Source organism: Bos mutus, chromosome 23 (assembly GCF_027580195.1).
Source record: "Bos mutus isolate GX-2022 chromosome 23, NWIPB_WYAK_1.1, whole genome shotgun sequence".
In the NCBI taxonomy this organism is placed as follows: domain Eukaryota; kingdom Metazoa; phylum Chordata; class Mammalia; order Artiodactyla; family Bovidae; genus Bos; species Bos mutus.
In genome coordinates, this window is record NC_091639.1 from 3,645,753 (window position 1) to 3,667,611 (window position 21,859).

Here is a 21,859-nt window from a genome sequence, read left to right on the forward strand (position 1 = left end):
TTTCTGGAATTCTCTTGCTTTTTGCTATGATCCAACGGATGTTGACAATTTGATTTCTGGTTCTCTGCCTTTTCTGAATTCAGCTTGAACATCTGGATTTTCTCAGTCCATGTACTGTTGAAACTTAGCTTGGAGAATTTTGAGCATTATTTTGCTAGTGTGTGAGGTAAGTGCAATTTTGTGGTAGTTTGAACATTCTTTGGCATTGCCTTTCTTTGGGATTGGAATAAAAACTGACCTTTCCCAGTCTTGTGGCCACTGCTGAGTTTAGAAGATATTAAGAAGAGGTGGCAAGAATGCACAGAAGAACTATTCAAAAAAATTTCTTAATGACCCAGATAATTACAATGGTGTGATTACTCACCTAGAGTCAGACATTCTGGAGTGCAAAGTAAAGTGGGCCTTGGGAAGTATCACTATGAACAAAGCTAGTGGAGGTGATGGAATTCCAGCTGAGCTATTTCAAATCCTGAAAGATGATGCTGTTAAAGTGCCTCACTTGATGTGCAAGATTTCATTTAAGCTATACATTTATTTACCGCAGGTAAAAATAGAAATGGTCTAATTCAGTTTTAAAATGTTGCCAAATAGTGCAAAGACATCACTTTGTTGACAATGGTCCATGTAGTCAAAGCTATGGTTTTTCCAGTAGTCATGTATGGATGTGAGAGTTGGACCATAAAGAAGGCTGAGCACCAAAGAATTGATCCTTTTATACTGTGATGCTAAGAAGACTCTTGAGAGTCCCTTGGACTGCAAGGAGATGCAACCAGTCCATCCTAAAGAAATCCACACTGAATACCTGTTGGAAGGACTGATGCTGAAGCTGAAGCTCCAATACTTTGGACACCTATGCGAATAGCTGGCTCTTTGGAAAAGGCCCTGATGCTGGGAAAGACTGAAGGCAGGAGGAGAAGGAGGTGACAGAGGATGAGATGATTGGATGGCATCACCGACTCAATGGACATGAGCTTGAGCAAACTCCAGGAGAAGGTGAAGGACAGGGAAGCCCGGTGTGCTGTAGTCCATGGGGTCACAAAGAGCTGGACACGACTTAGTGACTGAACAGCAACGACAGCAACAATAGCCCTTCGGGGAATGTAATATGCAATGTAAATAAAGTTGCGTTTGTGATATCGTAACTGAAATAAAAATACCCAAAGTGTCAAAATCATGGCATTATTTTTGTCATCTAATTCCTACAGAGCGTTTTCTGACTGTATACCTCTCTGAAATAAAATTTCCCCTGCTTTCTTTCAACTAAAATTCAAAGTGCTGGGGAATCCTATATGCAGTGTAGCTTAGCAGTTTGGAAGGACGTTGGGTATTTAAAATGTGTCTTTTCTTCTGAAGCTGTGAGCTCCTCGAGATGCCGTTGGTGTGTGCAGACCCACCCTCTGGTAACTCAGAGCTGGCTTTGTGAAGCTCTTCATCTTTCACATGCAGAGCAGCTTGTTAACAGTGCCGACAAGTGACAATTACAGTGCAATTCAGGCCAAGAGGTGTCGTAAGTCAGAGGAAAGTGCTTTGGCAAGAATCACTTAGTGGAAGCAATCAAGACGGCTCTGCGCTGCAAATGTCACTCCCCACCTCGAATAGGTCTCCGCTGAGCAGGTAGGGGTCCTCCTTACCTTGAACCTCTGAGCAATTGGAAGCCTGACTAATATTTATTATTCATGAGACGTGGAGTCAGAGCATCTCAGACATTTGCGAGCTTTGCAGTGGTTAATGAGGTGGGGGAAGTGATCTGTTCCCTGGTGCCCCCCCCCCACGGTGTGATCATTAGACGACACCAGGCTCCCTGGCACTCGGTGCCCCCACAGTGCATTATACCCTGGAGAATGTGAAAACACTTTAATTAACAACAGGAGTGGGCAGGCCTGCTGGGCGCCTTCTGTTACCATCTTCAGGCCTGGAAAGTCAGCACTCAGTCGTCACCCCCACCATTGTTATTACCAATGTAAAAGAAAGCAGTAGGCAACAATTTCATTTAAAATTGATTTGGAGAGACCACTAAATATAAGATATTTCTCTTTATTGCTTCCTCTGGGAAGATTTATTAGTAATCAACATCACGTCAATGCATACGGATCCACTAGCACACTCACACATACACACATGTGCTTAAGACTTGATATTCTTCTGTATTCCACATCCCCTGCAAACAGCACAACACTCTGGGCTGTACAGATGGATAATAGGCAAACTGGCTTAGAATATGCATTCACTCGAAGGTGCCAATTTCCATCAGTCAATTAGATATATGATTTGATTCACTAATTTAAATAAAATGCTGGCAAATTCCTAGCACACCATGTAGCTGAGAGAAGATAAACTTCTGCTGTTGACTTGCTGGTTTTTCAATGTTAGGTTTGTGATTTCTTCCTGAACTGGTTATGTTTAAAGTGGTGTCATACCCGACCAAGATTCCCCGCCACGTCCACTGTTCAAAGCCAAGCTTGTTGGATTGTTGAATCTTCCAGGACTGGACATGGATGTGAGCAGAGCTGGCTGTGGGCAGGTGTGCAGGCTGACCCCGGATGTTGACCCCACGGCTCAGTCTCTAGGCTGGCTTCTTAGAAAATTGTTATTCTTCGGCAGGAGCTCTGTTTGACCCGGATTCACAATTCACTTAAAGAAGACTTAAGTATCGTATCACTCCATCAATTAAGTATTTATTGAGCATCCACTGATGTCCCTCATCCACAATGGTTCCCAAAACAGTGAGCAACCCAGACGGAGCAGAGAGCCTGAGACGCATTCAGAGAGGATCAAACACTCGTATGTGGGGTTGGGACGCTAACCTTCTCGAAAGCACACTGTTCTTTCAGGCATATTGGAGAAGTTTTATTTTTGCTTTTTAGGGTAGCTAGTAGGAGTGGTTGGAGAAGGAAATGGCAACCCACTCCAGTGTTATTGCCTGGAGAATCCCAGGGATGGGGGAGCCTGGTGGGCTGCCGTCTATGGGGTTGCATAGAGTCAGACACGACTGAAGCGACTTAGCAGCAGCAGCAGCAGTAGGAGTGGAATGGATGGCGATCTAAGAAGACTTTCTTATTAAAAAAAAAAAGAATAAACAATATTTTAGAACAGTTTCAGATTTACAGAAAAAGTGTGAAAGTACAGAGAATTCCCATATGCCTTGTATCTAGCTTCCTCTACTATTAACATCTTACATTGGAATAGTACATGTGTTACAATTGATGAATCAATCTTGATACATCATTATTCATCAGAATCGATATTTTATTTGAATTTCCTTAGTTTTCGCCTCTGGTGCTTTTCCTGTGCCGGGATTCTATTCGAGATACCGCACTGCATTTAGCCCTCCTGTCTCCTTAGTCTCCTCTGGGCTGTGACAGTTTCTCAGACTTGGCTTATTTCTGCTGACCTCAACAATCTGAGCAATACCGATCAGGTATCTGGTAAAATTAAATTGGGATTTGTCTGATGATTTTCTCATGATCAGACAGGGATTACGAGTTTTGGAGAGGAAGACCACAGAGGTCAAGTGTCATCTTCCCTATATATGAGCACAACTTCTCATATAACCCATACGTTTTCCTCCACCAGTAGGCTATGACCTAAAAATACATGAGCCCCTTCTGGCAAAAATAGTTCTGCAAGGGATCAGTCACTGCCACAAGCTCCCCAGTCCACTTCTTGGACTAAAGCTGGAGTCTTATTTCACTTCATTTGTTTATGAATCCTAATATTTATCCTGCAGGCTGCTCTTTTCCTAGAAAACATCTTTCATTATAAACCTTAAATATTCAGGATGCACAGAGGTTGTTTACTCTTATACAAAGAATATAGTTTCAAACTCATTCTAGAAAATCAAGTACATCTTCGCATACTTGTGTCAACTGAAAAAAGATGCACAGCATGAGTGTTGCGAGTTACGCTATATTGGGGGCAAAATAAAGACTTCAGCCTGGGAGACAGCACTGCAGATATTTCTGAGAAACTGCTCCAAAGAGGTACTGGGGGAAGGCCAACACATAGGTTTTGGTGAAGGGGGCATTCAGTGCAATCAAGCACTTGGTTTACAAGAGGTTTTCTGCTAGGCATGAGGAGATACCATGGTTGCTTTTCTGGATATGAGGAGATGCAAGAATTGGGATCATGAAGTCAGTTCCTGAAAACTTCTATCTAAAGACCTGTCCCACCAGTTTCCCTGGAGTGCAGGGTGCCTCCCTCTTCACCCTGAACTGCCTTCAGTGCATGTCGAAGGTCAACAGCCTCAGCAGCACGGGATCCAGTCTCTGCAGAGGCAGAAGGCAGATGCCCTTCGCAAGCGCATATTGGAGTTGACTCTTGATACCAAGCAGGACCCTGTGGGTTCCTGGATACAAAAGCCGGTCTGCATCCCCCATTTCTTGTTTATAGGAAACAGCCTCCTTGACCTTCCCTGAGTTCCAGCAGACAGGTTCAAACAGTTGCTAATTAGACAAGGAAGGTGGTGCTAGACAAGGGAGGAAGAGTCAAGAGAAACACCAGTGAAACCCTGGGTAGAGTCCTGGTTCCCGCCCCCCTCCCAAGGGACACATACAACAATCTCTTTGAGACGTTTTGCAGATTCTGACAGCCCCATCAGGTGGGAGAGGTTAGCTGTATGCTGCCCACGAGCCTGTAGACCCCAGACCAGTGGAACCAGAAGGGTGGTGATGCTGACTCCCACTTACGTCATCACCAACCAATCAGAAGAGTGTCCACGAGCTGATCACGCCCTCTTTGGACCATTCCTGTAGAACACCTCACTGCCTCCTCCAGGCTGGGACACACAGTTTTGAGGGCATTAGCTGCTGTGGCCCCCTTGGCCTTGCAAAGCAATAAAGCTGTTCTTTTCTACTTCACCCAAAACTCTGCCTTTGAGAATTAATTTGGTGTTGGGGTACAGAGGCCAGATTTGGCTTCATACTTATGTGTGAAGATTCTTGACATTTCAGTGTTTTAAGAAAAAGCTGCTGAACATTGACATTTGACTTGTTAGTGATCTTACATTTTCAGATGTCTCTGTCACAGCTGAGTAGTTATAGGTACAATTTTTCTTTAACAAAACTCCTGGGGCTGGGTGGGAGCACAGGTATTTAATGAGTATCTCCTCTGCATATTGTACCCAATTTAATAACCACAGTAACCCCACAAGTCAGGTATAATCATATGCATTTTGCGCATGAGGAAGCATTCTGGGACACCAGGTCACAAGACTGATAAATGATGAGCCAGAAAGCTTGAATGGCCCATTATTTCTATGATACGACCCACACCTGCTGGAGTTGAGAAGTCTATGTACTCAGGGAAGGTGTTCCCCTTAGAGGTGCAAGACTTCTGCCTTGGAGAATTTCCAGGCTTCAAGAATCTTCTAGAAAAATGTATGTTTTTTTATTCTTTCTGGCATTGTCATAGCCTTTGCACAAAAAAACCCTTACACTTCTTCACTTGATTTATGTTTATACAATCATTCTTGCTCCTTTTTTGATAATAATGTTAAAATAAATGTCTTTATTATATTTTCTCACAAAAATATACAGGACATTCCCAGAAAGCCAGGTGAGGGTGACTTTGATAATAAAGTGGACTAGAAAAATACTTCATTGTAATCAATAACTGATCAATATGAAAATAGTTACAACAGTGTGACAAAGCTGTTTCTTTCTGTAATACGTAAGGAGCGCAAACGACTTTATGAGAAAAAGAGCAATCCAATGGAATCCTGAGCAAAGCTCATGAGTAGACAGTTTTCAAATGAAGCAAAAATGGCTAGTAAATATATGGAAAGACATTCAGCCTCTTTACTAATCAAATAAATGCAAATTTAAACAACAGTATGGTTTTGACATATCAGATTGGCAAAGATTTAATATGTTAATACCCAGAGTTGGCAAGAATGTGAAAAGGAACAACTTTTAGTGATACCTATTATAGCTTTAATGTATGTTTCCTTCAAGCCAAAAATTCCACTTACAGGAATTTTTCCTTTAGAAATATTTGTCTGAGTGTGCAAAGATATGTTTCCCAGGATGTTAAATGTCATTGTTTACAAATTACATAAAAGAGAAAGCAACTGAAATATTAATTAATCGAGGTTTGTTGAAATAAATTACAGCACACACATACAGTGGAAAGCTATGCAATCATTAAAAAAGATAAAATGGAGTCCTGTACATCCACATTAGATGGCTTTACTACATATTTTCACACCTCTTTTGAATGTAGCCATGGAGGAGCTTTGTAAGAAAGAGTATCCTAAACTCAGCATGCTGTCAACAGAGAAAAAAGAAAGCACAACCTTAAAATTGAGAGTTGTGTTTTATCTGGCAGAAGTTTTTTCTGACTTTAAGCCCAGAGGCAGCATCTCAACTAACCCTCAGAAAACTGCTCCAGGGAGGTGAAGTGGGTGGAGCAAGACACAGAGGAGTTTTGTAAGAAAGGGTAGGTGATCTCACAGTCAAAAGGTTATTGTTAATTAAAGAAAACTAGAAATCTCAAGTTAAAGAATTTAGCACTTTGCTATGTATCAGTTCAGTTCAGTTCAGTCACTCAGTCATGTCCAACTCTTTGCGACCCCATGAATCGCAGCACGCCAGGCCTCCCTGTCCATCACCATCTCCCGGAGTTCACTCAGACTCACGTCCATCGAGTCAGTGATGCCATCCAGCCATCTCATCCTGTGTCGACCCCTTCTCCTCCTGCCCCCAATCCCTCCCAGCATCAGAGTCTTTTCCAATGAGTCAACTCTTCGCATGAGGTGGCCAAAGTACTGGAGTTTCAGCTTTAGCATCATTCCTGCCAAAGAAATCCCAGGGCTGATCTCCTTCAGAATGGACTGGTTGGATCTCCTTGCAGTCCAAGGGACTCTCAAGAGTCTTCTCCAACACCACAGTTCAAAAGCATCAATTCTTCGGGGCTCAGCCCACTTCACAGTCCAACTCTCACATCCATACATAACCACTGGAAAAACCATAGCCTTGACTAGAAGGATCTTAGTTAGCAAAGTAATGTCTCTGCTTTTCAATATGCTATCTAGGTTGGTCATAACTTTTCTTCCAAGGAGTAAGCATCTTTTAATTTCATGGCTGCAGTCACCATCTGCAGTGATTTTGGAGCCCAAAAAGATAGAGTCTGACACTGTTTCCACTGTTTCCCCATCTATTTCCCATGAAGTGATGGGACCGAATGCCATGATCTTCGTTTTCGGAATGTTGAACTTTAAGCCAACTTTTTCACTCTCCTCTTTCACTTTCATCAAGAGGCTTTTTAGTTCCTCTTCACTTTCTGCCATAAGGGTGGTGTCATCTGCATATCTGAGGTTATTGATATTTCTCCCGGCAATCTTGATTCCAGCTTGTACTTCTTCCAGCCCAGCGATTCTCATGATGTACTCTGCATAGATGCAAAAGTCTGGCTACTGACATCGTTTCTTTGATATGAATTTCCGCTCTGGGGCCAGCCACCTGTGTTTTCACATCCTGAGTTCCCTCAGGACTCACCCGCTCCCCTTTGGAGGTGGCTGCAGTCACCGATGACCCCGACGTCCTTTGTTTACCAATACACAGGGAAACATTCCATTTCTCTATGCGCTTAGTTCTTTGGGTAAAGCTGTGAAGTCATCTGCGAGCAGATGAGAGATTTAAAAAAATATCTGTCAGTAGAGTGAGGGTATTATGACCAGAAAGCTCAGACATTCATTGAAAACACATTGGATTGAAGTCATTTGTATTAACCATCTGTGGTGACTCCAGGAAATACCAAAAGCAGAGAAGTTATACGAAATAGGTCTTTAAATATGGAGATTGCATTAATTGAACGGTTACTAAACTGATTTCTTTACCACATACTAAATACTATATAATAAAAAATGCAAATATTATATAAAATGCTCCTGTATGATTCAACTTTAAATAATTGCTCTTCAGCTCTAACCCATTTGAAAAAAAATGTTGGTCTGAAGTGTTTCCTGAGGCTTTGTCTCTAGATATTCAAAGCACTTCATATAAGTTCCTGTGCCTGATACAGAGGGAGGCTGGACAAAATGAGAAGTCAGAGTTTGGAGCAGAGAAAGGGTTATTACTGGGCCATGGAAGTAGACAGGTGGCTCAGGCCCTAAAAAACCTCAAGCTCCCCAATGGGTTTTGGTAAAGCACCTTTAACAGCCAGAGGAGGGAGGGCTGGTTGCAGGGTATGTGATCAGCTCATTTACAATTCTCTGGTTGGCTGACGGTGAAGTAGTGGGTGGCGTCACAGGGTGAACTGTATCAGTCCTTAGGCTCCAGGAGACCTGGGGCTCTGTGCTCAGGGTCATCAAGTAGTTAACATCTTCTGTTTGGTGGCATGTTTTTTATATCTGCAAAACAGCTCAAGAAATGTGCATCAAACATTATTATCTAGGTACTTCATAGAGGAGCTAAAGCAGAGGATATGGAGGAAAGTCTGTCCCGGGAAAGCCCCTTAGGGTCCTGAAAGTGTTAGTCGCTCAGTCGTGTAAGACTGTTTGCAACCCATGGATGGTATCCCACCAAGCTCCTCTGTCCATGGGATTCTTCAGGCAAGAATACTGGAGTGGGTTGCCATTTCCTTCTCCAGGGGATCTTCCCGATCCAGGGCTCAAACCTAGATCTCCTTCATTGCAGTCAGATTCTTTACCATCTGAGCCACCTGTTAGGTGACCACAGGGTCCTGCTGTGCTACAAATGCTTGTTTAAAGACAGGCTTATCACAGCTTCGCTCAAATAATTTGCTCCTCTAGAAATATTTTGGTCATGTAACACTGATGAAAGTAAAGATGTGAAAGCAATGACTGCAGTCAGTCTAAGACGGAAACATGTCGTCTGGAAGAGCACTGGATGACGGAACATGAGAATTAAGGCATGTGGGGAGTGTGGAGCTGACCCAGACTTTCAGCAGAAAAAGAAACTTCTGGTGTCCAGAGTGGAGGTTGTCCTCTTGATGTCTATGACATTTCAACATCCTTGCTTTTGCCTCAAATCTTCTGAACTAAACCTATAGTAGTAATACCCCTGGATTTTCTCACATAGTTCTAGGGCTTTGAGTATACCATGCATCTTACTGATGCTCAGCCTAATTTGGGACCAGAAAAGAGTGATTCCAGTCACTTCTAATGTAAAAGGCTAAGACCTCAGTTCAGTTCAGCCGTTCAGTCATGTCCGACTCTTTGCTATCCCATGACTGCAGCACGCCAGACTTCCCTGCCACTCACCAACTCCTGGAGCTTACTCAAACTCATGTCCATCGTGTTGGTGATGCCATCCAACCATCTCATCCTCTGTCATCCCATTCTCCTCCCACCTTCAAACTTTCCCAGCATCAGGGTCTTTTCCAGTGAGCTGGTTCTTGGCATCAGGTGGCCAAAGTATTGGAGCTTCAGTTCAGCATCAATCCTTCCAATGAATATTCAGGACTGATTTCCTTTAGGATGGACTAGTTGGATCTCCTTACAGTCCAAGGGACTCTCAAGAGTCTTCTCCAACACCACAGTTCAAAAGCATCAATTCTTCTGCACTCAGCTTTCTTTATGGTCCAACTCTCTCATCTGTTAAGTGACTACCAGAAAAACCAAAGCTTTGACTAGATGGACCTTTGTTGACAAAGTAATGTCTCTGCTTTTTAATATGCTGTATAGGTTGGTCAGAGCTTTTCTTCCAAGGAGTAAGCATGTTTTAATTTCATGGCTGCAGTCACCATCTGCAGTGATTTTGGGGCCCCCCAAAATAAAGTCTGACACTGTTTCCATTGTTTCCCCATCTATTTGCCATGAAGAGATGGGACCGGATGCCGTGATCTTAGTTTTGTGAATGTTGAGTTTTAAGCTAACTTTTTCACTCTCCTCTTTCACTTTCATCAAGAGGCTCTTTAGTTCTTCTTCACTTTCTGCCATAAGGGTGGTGCCATCTGCATATCTAAGGTTATTGATATTTGTCCCAGCAATCTTGATTGCAGCTTGCGCTTCATCCAGCCCAGCATCTTGCATGATGCAATCTGCATAAAAGTTAAATAAGCAGGGTTACAGTATACAGCCTTGACATACTCCTTTCCTGATTTAGAACCAGTCTATTGTTCCATGTCCAATTCTAACTGTTGCTTCTTGACCTGCATACATATTTCTCAGGAGGCAGATCAGGTGGTCTGGTATTCCCATCTCTTGAAGAATTTTCCACAGTTTGTTGTGATCTGCACAGTCAAAGACTTTGGCATAGTCAATAAAGCAGAAGTAGATGTTTTTCTAGAACTCTTGTTTTTTCAATGATCCAACAAATGTTGGTAATTTGATCTCTGGTTCCTCTGCCTTTTCTAAATCCAGCTTGAACATCTGAAATTTCATGGTTCACATATTGTTGAAGCCTGGCTTGGAGAATTTTGAGCATTACTTTACTAGCGTGTGAGATGAGTGCAATTGTGCAGTAGTTTGAACATTCTTTGGCATTGCCTTTCTTTGGGATTGGAATGAAGACTGACTTTTCAGGTCAGTGACCCTGCTGAGTTTTCCAGATTTGCTGGCATAGTGAGTGCAGCACTTTCACAGCATCATATTTTAGGATTTGAAATAGCTCAACTGGAATTCCATCACCTCAACTAGCTTTGTTTGAAGTGATGCTTCCTAAGGTCCACTTGACTTCTCATTCCAGGATGTCTGGCTCTAGGTGAGTGGCCACACCATCATGATTATCTGGGTCGTGAAGATCTTTTTTGTACAGTTCTTCTGTGTATTCTTGCCACCTATTCTTAATATCTTCTGCTTCTGTTATGTCTATACCATTTCTGTCCTTTATTGAGTCCATCTTTGCATGAAATATTCCCTTGGTATCTCTAATTTTCTTGAAGCGATCTCTAGTCTTTCTCATTCTATTGTTTTCCTCTATTTCTTTGCACCGATCACTGAGGAAGGCTTTCTTATCTCTCCTTGCTATTATTTGGAACTCTGCATTCAAATGGGTATATTTTTCCTTTTCTCCTTTGCCTTGAGCTTCTCTTCTTTTCTCAGATATTTGTAAGGCCTCCTCAGAGAGCCATTTTGCCTTTTTGCATTTCTTTTTCTTGGGGCTAAGAACTGGCTCATAATTATACAGGTCTGGGAAGACATCAGTAAGATACCTGATCATTATCATAAGGATTGGCATTGAGTAGAAAATGTGGGCACAGAAATACTTTAATGGGGGCACACAGAAATTCTACCTCAGACAGAAGTCAGTAAAGAGAAATGAACAAGGAATGAAGCAACGGTAAGTAATAAATCAGGGAAATACGGCAGTCTGGTCGCACCCAGGGAGTGCTCTAACTAGCAGCCAACTCTGGGAATAGTGGCAGGATTTAGCCCTGTCACACACGCAGTCTGCCCTGTGGGCTGCTGTTTATTCAGCCTGGTCTTTTGAGTAACCTCTGCTCACAAAGGTGGAGCTCAGTGGGACAAGCCATTTTGAGTACATCTCTCAATCTGGTATTCATTTTCAAACTGTTGCATAATATTTACACGGAATGAGCCACACACGTTATAAATGGTAACAAGCAAACCCTCAAAGTCACCAAGACTTGGCTCGGCTTTCAGAAGTTCCAAGTTGAATGAATCACAGTCTCTTTGATCTAACATCTGGATGGCAATCTCGTTAAGGATCTTATCCCACGTACATTCATTTGTCTTCCTCACATCACAAGATCTAGCTTTTGACACACAGGCCAAATCCAGGGGACAATTTCAGAGTCTAAACTGACAATTTGTGTTTTCTTTCCAAACATTACGTGTGATTCAGCCTTTTGTTTTCACTCAGCAAAAGAAAATTTGTTAACAAATTAGATATCTTTTATTACTGTAGTCTTAATGTATCATGTATTGCTTGGGACATGTTGACAATAAACAGTTAAGGAAGAAATAAGGGAAAGCGGGGAAATTGTTTATTTGACAGATTTCGGACTTAGTTATCTGTTCATATCTTTAATTCTCAGATTTCCGGTAGCATGAGTCAATTAGTTGCCCAGCAAACACGGAAAGTTTCACAGTATTTAAAGAAAGGAAATGGAGTAGTCTTATTTCAACTCGGTAAAACCAACAGGGTCAGACTTTATTTTGGGGGGCTCCAAAATCACTGCAGATGGTGACTGCAGCCATGAAATTAAAAGATGCTTACTCCTTGGAAGAAAAGTTATGACCAACCTAGATAGCATATTGAAAAGCAGAGACATTACTTTGCCAACAAAGGTCCATCTAGTCAAGGCTATGGTTTTTCCAGTGGTCATGTATGGATGTGAGAGTTGGACTGTGAAGAGGGCTGAGCGCCGAAGAATTGATGCTTTTGAAGTGTGGTGTTGGAGAAGACTCTTGAGAGTCCCTTGGACTGCAAGGAGATCCAACCAGTCCATTCTGAAGGAGATCAGCCCTGGGATTTCTTTGGAAGGAATGATGCTAAAGCTGAAACTCCAGTACTTTGGCCACCTCATGCGAAGAGTTGACTCATTGGAAAAGACTCTGATGCTGGGAGGGATTGGGGGCAGGAGGAGAAGGGGTCGACACAGGATGAGATGGCTGGATGGCATCACTGACTCGATGGACGTGTGTCTGAGTGAACTCCGGGAGATGGTGATGGACAGGGAGGCCTGGCGTGCTGCAATTCTTGGGGTCGTAAAGAGTCGGACACGACTGAGCGACTGAACTGAACTGAAAACCAAGGGATAGCCACAGTAGAAAGATGAATAGAACACAACTTCAAGGCTAAGGGTAATGAACTAAAACTCCTTGCTTATGAATCCACACGGGGAGAGATTTTAAATAGAAAGGACTTTTCATAATTATCTTTCTAGCATACCTGTATGTTTCTGAGCAAATCTATCTGGGCATGAGAAGAGGATGTAAGCAACCATTTGTGATATTGTAAAGAATGTTTCTGGGTTCCCACCCCTCCATTCTCTAGTGGACTTCTGGCTGCACTCAAGCTCTTCATGGAGAGCTACTGATCATTTTCAACAAGTATCTACTGAGGCACTGTGTGGAGTCCTGCCCCAAGGCCACAGACACAGAGTCCAGAACCAAGATCAGCTCAGAATTAAGCCCGTTTGGAGTCGTTGCCCCAAATCCCCTGACCATCACCAGCCCACCTTCCTGATGCCAAATTAGGCAAAAATGCCCATCCCAGTAGTCACCCTACAGTGCCCTAACCAATCACCTATTGCCAACCTTTCAGCAGAAATTTTCTTTGTCTTGAGGCCATAAAAATTGGCTACTGACCCATGAAAAGCATCGGCTCTCCCTGCTGTGTCAGGGGGTTTGCCCGCTGTTTTTGCAGTGCCCACATTATCTCTGCTGTTTGTTCTTAATCAACTCACTCCCTTCTGGAATGCTCTGTGTGTGGAACTTCTTTTCCGACCTGCGCTTAGACTGTTGCCACAACTAGTATGCACCTATCATGGTGTGAACATTCAGTTCACGGTGTGAACTCACGGTGTGAGCAGCATTGTCAGCAGTCTGCCCCAAGGAGCTAACACCCTAGTGCAGGGTTCTGGGTTCTCCTAGGGCTTGGCTTGGCTTGCCCACCCGAGGGCTGGTTCTACTGACTCCCAGGACAGCTACATTCCCCCCTTCCTGTCTGGTTTGCCTTGGAGATGAAGGCTACCAATACCTACACAACCAGCTCTGCTGCCAGGGCCCGGAAGGCGCACTGCTGCTCTGAAGGCGCTGGGGGCACACCTGTCAAAGTGGCGAAGGGCCTTGCCCAGGCTGCCATCCTCTGAGGGTGCTGACACTACTGCTGTTCATATGGCCCCCTCCTCACTTGATTCTGTCTCAGTTCAAAGGTCACCTTTTCCTAGCAGCCCTTGCTGACAACCCTATTTAGAGGACTATTTCTACCATTACTCTCTGGCTGTTTACAGAAGGGGATGTTATTAATATTTATGCCCAAACAACTAATATAAACAAGGACCATCTCAGGCAAACAGAGACCTACGTTCATCCTCATCTGGTGGCTGAGTGGAACGGTTTCAAGAGAGTGGAGTGATAGCAATGAGAACTATACCAGTGAAATTCAATCCCAAAACTCTTGCTCAAATGCTGAATGAAAAATGACCTCTTTTCCCACCTCTTTCTGCTAGGCTTGTAGCTGCTAGAATTGTGAATATGACTGACAAATACTTTGCCATTAACTTGACGTCAACCAATAAAGGCAACAGAGAACGCTCTATCAAGAGATGGAAATTCCCGATGGTAACATTGAGCACTTGGATCCAGATAAGCCTTAAGCTCATGCCCGATGGTAACATTGAGCACTTGGATCCAGATAAGCCTTACGCTCATGTTCACTGGAACATCATGACATTTCCCCCCACCCACTTTAAAAAACTTAAGTTAGATTTCTCAAATTTACCATCCCCAAATAATCCAGATCAGTCTTTCCCTTATGTAAGTAGATCCTTGTGGACCACAATCCACCAGTCTCCTGGATACATCCAGACATGTCTGGGTGAGGGGTAACCTAGACAGCATATTAAAAAGCAGAAACATTACTTTGCCAACAAAGATCCATCTATTCAAAGCTATGGTTTTTCCAGTAGTCATGTATGGATGTGAGAGTTGGACCATAAAGAAAACTGCACACTGAAGAATTGATGCTTTTGAACCGTGGTGTTGGAGAAGACTCTTGAGAGTCCCTTGGACTGCAAGGAGATCAAACCAGTCAGTCCTAAGGGAAGTCAGTCCTGAATACTCATTGGAAGGACTGATGCTGAAGCTGAAGCTCCAATACTTTGGCCACCTGATGCAAAAAACTGACTCACTGGAAAAGACCCTGATGCTGGGAAAGACTGAAGGCAGGAGGAGAAGGGGACAACAGAGGATGAGATGGTTGGATGGCGTCACTGACTCTATGGACATGGGTTTGAGCAAGCTCTGGGAGCTGGTGATGGACGGGAAAGCCTGGCATGCTGCAGTCCGTGGGGTCACACGACTGAGCAACTGAACTGAACTGAGCTGAGCTTACCTGAAAGGTAGATTAAACTCAGTCTGCTCTCCCTGTCACACAGGAAGGCTGTTCAAGTCAACGCCTTGCAGAGCATTTACTTATACTAGCATATCAACTGGTGACTAGGATCATATGGTGGATTTCATATGTATTGACAATGAGTTGGTATCGATATTTGAGCAACCTGTAAAAATCAATCTGCAAGAAAAGCAATGCCACAGCTACTTCTTTAGAAATTAGCTTTGCTTTTATGAAACACTGGGGGCTCTTCTTGAAATCAATCCAACAACAAAAGCTTTGCCTGGGGACTTCCCTGCTGGTTCAGTGGTTCACTGGTTAAGAATTCGCCTGCCAATGTAGGGGACATGGGTTCGATCCCTGGTCTGGGGATGAAGAACCTGCACGCTGCAGGGCCGCTAAGTGCGTACGCTGTGACTGCTGACACCTGTGCACCTCGAGCCCGCAGCATGAGAGGACAGCACAGCAAGAGGCCTGTGCGCTGCACCTGGGGAGCAGCTCCCGCTCGCCATCATCAGAGAAGGCCTGTGCGCCACAGTGAGGACCCAGGGCAGCCAGAAACAAACAAGTGAAAAACAAACCAAAATAAAAAGAAAAGCAGAGGTCTTGCCTGTAAAAGTGCTGTCAGCAGAATGGCTGGGCCATCCATCCAGAACCAAACTGAGGAAATGAAGATGTTTTCAAATTCCATGCTAGTTGCTTTCTCTTCTCTCTTTTTATTTTTTTTCTAACCTTCCTTCAAAATCTTGTTTCCTTCCATCAGCAGGCAAGAATAGAACTGGATTTTCACATGGCCTCTCAGGAGTTATCCTACTTGGAGTAAACTTATTTTAAATTTGGGGGAAAAAAATAAAAAACAACTCTGGAGCTAGAAGGATACAGAAAAGAGGCTAGAAATGAATAGTAAAAAAATGGAAAGGGCTGAAACCAGCCCGTGGGCTCTCTGTGGCAGAAGGAACATCCCACACTGGTGCCCTGACCCAGTGCCTCTTCAGAACGCACATCCAGACGCAGGACCAGGAGTGAGCTGTGCATGCAGAAGACTGAATGTGTCCATCCACCCAGCAAGTCTGGGTAAAGTCTCATTCTTGTTAGCAAAGCAATTGGTCCTCACGATCACTGGAGCGTTGAAACAGGCAGTTGGCTGTCACTTGTCTTACTCCCCCAGAGTAGCCAAACATGAAACCCTTCCCAACTGAGACAGAACAAACCTCCTCAACTGTCAGTGACCACCTCCTTCCATTTTGGAGACAGGCTGAGGAGACAGAGCAACGTGGAGGTGGCATTTAATTTCAAGATCTCCCCACCACTGCCACTCAGCATCGGCAGGCTCCTTTCAAAGAGCACAAATGTTTCCTGAGCATCTACCAGACACAAGGTGATTTCTGACACGTGATGTCATTGAAACCTCCCACGTAGGATTTGCACCAGCCTATCTTGAGGAGGCACCGCTTATAAGGAACACGTGCATATGCTAGAAACGTTGGCGATGGGCAAGAGGTGCAGATGGGTCCACCTGGAGCCAAGAACCAACAGAGCCAATCCCTAATCCCAGGCCCACCACTGCCTTTGCAATGTGACCTCAGCGTTACCGTCTGTCCTTCAGTTTCCCTTAAAATACGACGTAGAACACTAAGATGATCAGAGGAGTGGTGTTCCTGCCACAGAAGTAGCACTCTAATCTTCTTCATAGAAACGTGTTTCAGAAGACTCGGCCTGATAACTATAGAGGAGGCATTTCACACTCAGACTTACCCAGTGGGGGTGTGGAGGAGGATGTAAATTGATCCCACTGCTCTCGCCATGGAGTTCAATGTTTCCAGATGGTACATTCAATTAGAGTTCTTCTCAGCATCTTAAATGAAACCTATTGAGAAATGGTAGTTCATTTTAATAGTGTACACTCTACACGGGGGGACAAGCATATCGACATGCTATTCCTGACATGCTGGTACTCCTCTGTATATCATGGCATGGGACCCACCGTAACTTCCCCCAGTCAGACTTATACAAGGAAAAAGACAGCGTTATTCTCTGTGGAGTACTGGTTTCTCCCCCTTGAACAGGGTTTCTCTTTCTTGGCCATACTGACACTTGGCGTTGGATAGTTCTTTATTGTGGGGGCCGTCTTGCTCACTGAAGGCTGTTTATTAGCATCCATGGTCTCTACCTGCTCCGTGGCAACCCCTCCCCCAGGTTGAACAACCAAAACCATCTCCAGACATTGCCAGCTGTTTCCTGGGAGTAAAATCACCCCCAAGTTGAGAATCATTGCCTTAGCAGATGGATGTAAGTGACCTACAAAATGTTTGATGTATAAGGTCTAGAGGGCTGAGTGATCATGTATGTAATTATCCATTTCACAGATGAAGAAATGCCAGAGAAACCAGGCAACTCGCTTCAGGTTAACACAGGTAAGCAGCACAGCGAGCATTAGGAACCTGGTCTTATAACAACTCCCTGGTTACCTTATCTAGTTCTTGGGAGTGGTAAAAGAATTATATTCTCCTCTACTAGGTCATATTAACAAATAGAACAATGGGGCTTCATTGGTGGCTCAGTCAGTAAAAAATCCACCTGCCAATGTTGGAGACAGAGACGTGGGTTTGATCCCTAGGTCGAGAAGATCCCCTGGAGAAGGAAATGGCAACCCACTCCAGTATTCTTGCCTGGAGAATCCCATGGACAGAGGAGCCTGGAGGGCTATAGTCCATGGGGTTGCAAAGAATAGGACATGACTGAACGACTAAATAATAATAGTATTTTACCACAATTTAAAAGCAAAATAAAAGGAAACAAAAAAGTAGGCTCCTGTTCTCAGAAACTGACTTTATTGGCATATCTCCTATAGTCTCATCAGGAGACAGAATTTGACCCAGATGGCTCCAACGAAGGAACTAAAATGAAGGACTGCGTCCCTAGCTGTGGACAGGGCTGTTGAGGCATGCAGAGACCAGCGACAGCAGAGGGATGTGACTGCTCCAAGGGCTGGTGAGACAGGACGGAGATGGCGCTATCCAAGCTGGTGCGCGCTGGAGTCACGATGAAGCCCAGCTCAAGATGACCAATGCCCACGCCTGCTACTGTGGGAATGCGAGGACCGGATGGCTTTGGGGCAGTCGTGAACCTGAGATTACGGCTTTCCTCAAGGCAGAAGCAAAGCGAGAGGGAAAGTCCCTAGTCGCGGCCGACTCTTTGTGACCCCATGGACTACACAGTCCATGGAATTCTCCAGGCCAGAATACTGCAGTGGGCAGCCTTTCCCTTCTCCAGGGGATCTTCCCCAACCCAGAGATCGACCCCAGGTCTCCCACATTGCAGGCAGATTTTTTTTACTAGCTGAGCCACAGGGGAAGCCCAAGACTACTGGAGGGGGTAACCTATCCCTTCTCCAGCGGGTCTATCCAACCCAGGAATTGAATTGGGGTGTCCTGCGTTGCAGGCGATTCTTTACCAACTGAGCTCTCAGAGAAGCAAGGAGACATGTGTAAATGTTGTTGGCTTCAACTTCTCCCCTCAACAAATGTCCAAAAAGAGCCAAGTTAAATAGATAATGTCCCCTTCACATGAGCCAAAGGACCCAGAAAGTTCTCTCATGTTTCATCACCAAAGGCAGCCACTGTCTCATGACCTATGCTGAGAAAGCCATCACAGGTGCCATGACATCCACGGTCTCAGGTGTTTCCCAGCCCAGCACATCGGGAGAGGGCTGGCTGCTACTTCGTCTCTCCCTCTCCAGAGCTTTATGAGCCATTATCCTTCGTGACTTCAAGGTGAGATCTCAGCATGCCGTAAAAACTGCTCATTTTCCACTGTTTCTCACATAACAGGCAAATTTATTTCCCTTATAAAACAGGAATTGCAGGTGTAAATGCCACCTACACAGCTATTTCACTGCAGGGGCCACCCCTTGAAAAAGGAGTATCTTATCTGTGGGACGAGTTTTCTGTGGTTTAAACCAAGTTCAAAGATAAACAGCCACAAATTTAGTTTCCTCTTTCTTTCCTAATTCTTTTTTATTCTGTTTGTTAAATATGTTTTATATTTAAGTCAGCTGTTACAGAGCACAATGTTATTTTTTTCAGTTTTATTGACTTCCAATGCACAAATAAAATTGTACATACCCTTAAATGTACAGTTTGATTATTTGCTATATGTATACATTATGCAAGGATTCTCAACATTTCAACATTTCATTAACACATCCATCACCTCACATATTTAACTTTGTGTGTATGAGGGAACACATAAGTTCCACTCTTTTAGCAAATTTTCATTTTACATTACAGTCTATAGTTAGAGTATCTGTGCTAATACTTTGGATTCTCAGAACTTATTCTTTCTTTTTTTGGTTTGTTTTTCATTTTTACAACGTGTTGGGTTTTGCTGTACAGAAAGGCAAATCGGCCGTAGTCATACATACATCCCCTGCCTCTAGAGCTGCCCTCCTCTCCCCAATACAACTTAGCAACCCTGCTACCAAGCATGTGCTCAGAAAAAACCACAATCTCAAAAGACACGTGTACCCGGATGTTCATTGCAGCACTATTTACAATGGCCAGGACATGGAAGCAACCTAGATATCCATCAACAGACGAGTGGATAGAGAACTTGCTGCCTTAAGGGAAAGTCTGTCCCCTTTACCAACCTCCCTACTGCTCCCACTCCCGGGCCGGGCACCACCAAATTCTCCTCTTTGTTACTTTATATTAGACTTCGTATTAGGTTCCATGTATAACAGCGTTTGTCTTTGGCTTATTTCACTTAGCATAATACTTTCCAGGTTCATCCACGTTGCTGCCCAAAACAAAATCTTCTGGAATATACATTACCTTGTGTGAAATAGGTGACTAGCTGGAACCTGCTTGTACAGCACAGGGAGCTCTGCTCGGCGATCTGCAATGACCTGGGGAGGTGGGATGGGGTGGGAGGGAGGCCCTCGAGGGAGGGGACACGTGCACACACATGACTGATTCACACTGTCGTACAGCGGAAGCCAACACAGCAGTGTAAAGCAATTATATTCCAGTTTAAAAAGCTGAATACTATTCCCTTGTGTACTCACACCATGTTTTATCCATTCATCTGTTAACAGAGCCTTAGGTGGCTTCCAAACCTTTGTGAATAATGCTGTAATGAATGCGGGACTGCAGCTATCTCTTTGAAACAGTGACTTTTATTCTCTCTGGATACACGCCAGGAATGGGATTGATAGATCACGTATTTGTTCTATTTTTAATTCATTGAGGGATTTCCATCCGGCTTTCCAAAATGGTTGTACCAGTTTACCTTCTTTCTATCAGATTACGAGGATTCCGTCTTTCTTCACATCTTCCCCAGAATGTGTTATTGCCTGTCTCTGATGATCGCATTCTAGCGGGTGTAAAGTGACACCTCACCGTGGTTTTGATTTGCGGTTCTCTGATGATCAGTGATGTCTTGCACCTTTTCTTATACTTGTCCGTTGTCCATATGACTTCTTTAGAAATATGTCCAGTCAGGTTCTTTGCCCATTATTTTTAAATTTTATTTTATTTTTTAAACTTTACAATATTGTATTGGTTTTGCCAAATATCGAAATGAATCCGCCACAGGTATACATGTGTTCCCCTTCCTGAACCCTCCTCCCTCCTCCCTCCCCATACCCTCCCTCTGGGTCATCCCTTGCACCAGCCCCAAGCATCCAGTATCGTGCATCGAACCTGGACTGGCGACTCGTTTCATACATGATATTATACATGTTTCAATGCCATTCTCCCAAATCTCCCCAGCCTCTCCCTCTCCCACAGAGTCCATAAGACTGTTCTATACATCAGTGTCTCTTTTGCTGTCTCATACACAGGGTTATTGTTACCATCTTTCTAAATTCCATATATATGCATTAGTATACTGTATTGGTGTTTTTCTTTCTGGCTTACTTCACTGTATACTAGGCTCCAGTTTCATCCACCTTATTAGAACTGATTCAAATGTATTCTTTTTAATGGCTGAGTAATACTCCATTGTGTATATGTACCACAGCTTTCTTATCCATTCATCTGTTGATGGGCATCTAGGTTGCTTCCATGTCCTGGCTATTTTAAACAGTGCTGCGATGAACACTGGGGTACCCGTGTCCCTTTCCCTTCTGGTTTCCTCAATGTGTATGCCTAGCAGTGGGATTGCTGGATCATAAGGCAGTTCTATTTCCAGTTTTTTAAGGAATCTCCACACTGTTCTTCATAGTGGCTATACTAGTTTGCATTCCCACCAATAGTGTAATAGGGTTCCCTTTTCTCCACACCCTCTCCAGCATTTATTGCTTGTAGACTTTTGGATCACAGCCATTCTGACTGGCGTGAAATGGTACCTCATAGTGGTTTTGATTTGCATTTCTCTGATAATGAGTGATGTTGAGTATCTTTTCATGTGTTTGTTAGCCATCTGTATGTCTTCTTTGGAGAAATGTCTATTTGGTTCTTTGGCCCATTTTTTGATTGAGTCATTTATTTTTCTGGAATTGAGCTGTAGGAGTTGCTTGTATATTTTTGAGATTAGTTGTTTCTCAGTTGCTTCATTTGCTATTATTTTCTCCCATTCTGAAGGCTGTCTTTTCACCTTGCTTATAGTTTCCTTTGTTGTGCAGAAGCTTTTAAGTTTAATTAGGTCCCATTTGTTTATTTTTGCTTTTATTTCCAATATTCTTGGAGGTGGGTCATAGAGGATCCTGCTGTGATGTATGTCAGAGAGTGTTTTGCCTATGTTCTCCTCTAGGAGTTTTATAGTTTCTGGTCTTACGTTTGATCTTTACAGAGATCTTTAATCCATTTTTAGTTTATTTTTGTGTATGGTGTTAGAAAGTGTTCTAGTTTCATTCTTTTACAAGTGGCTGACCGGTT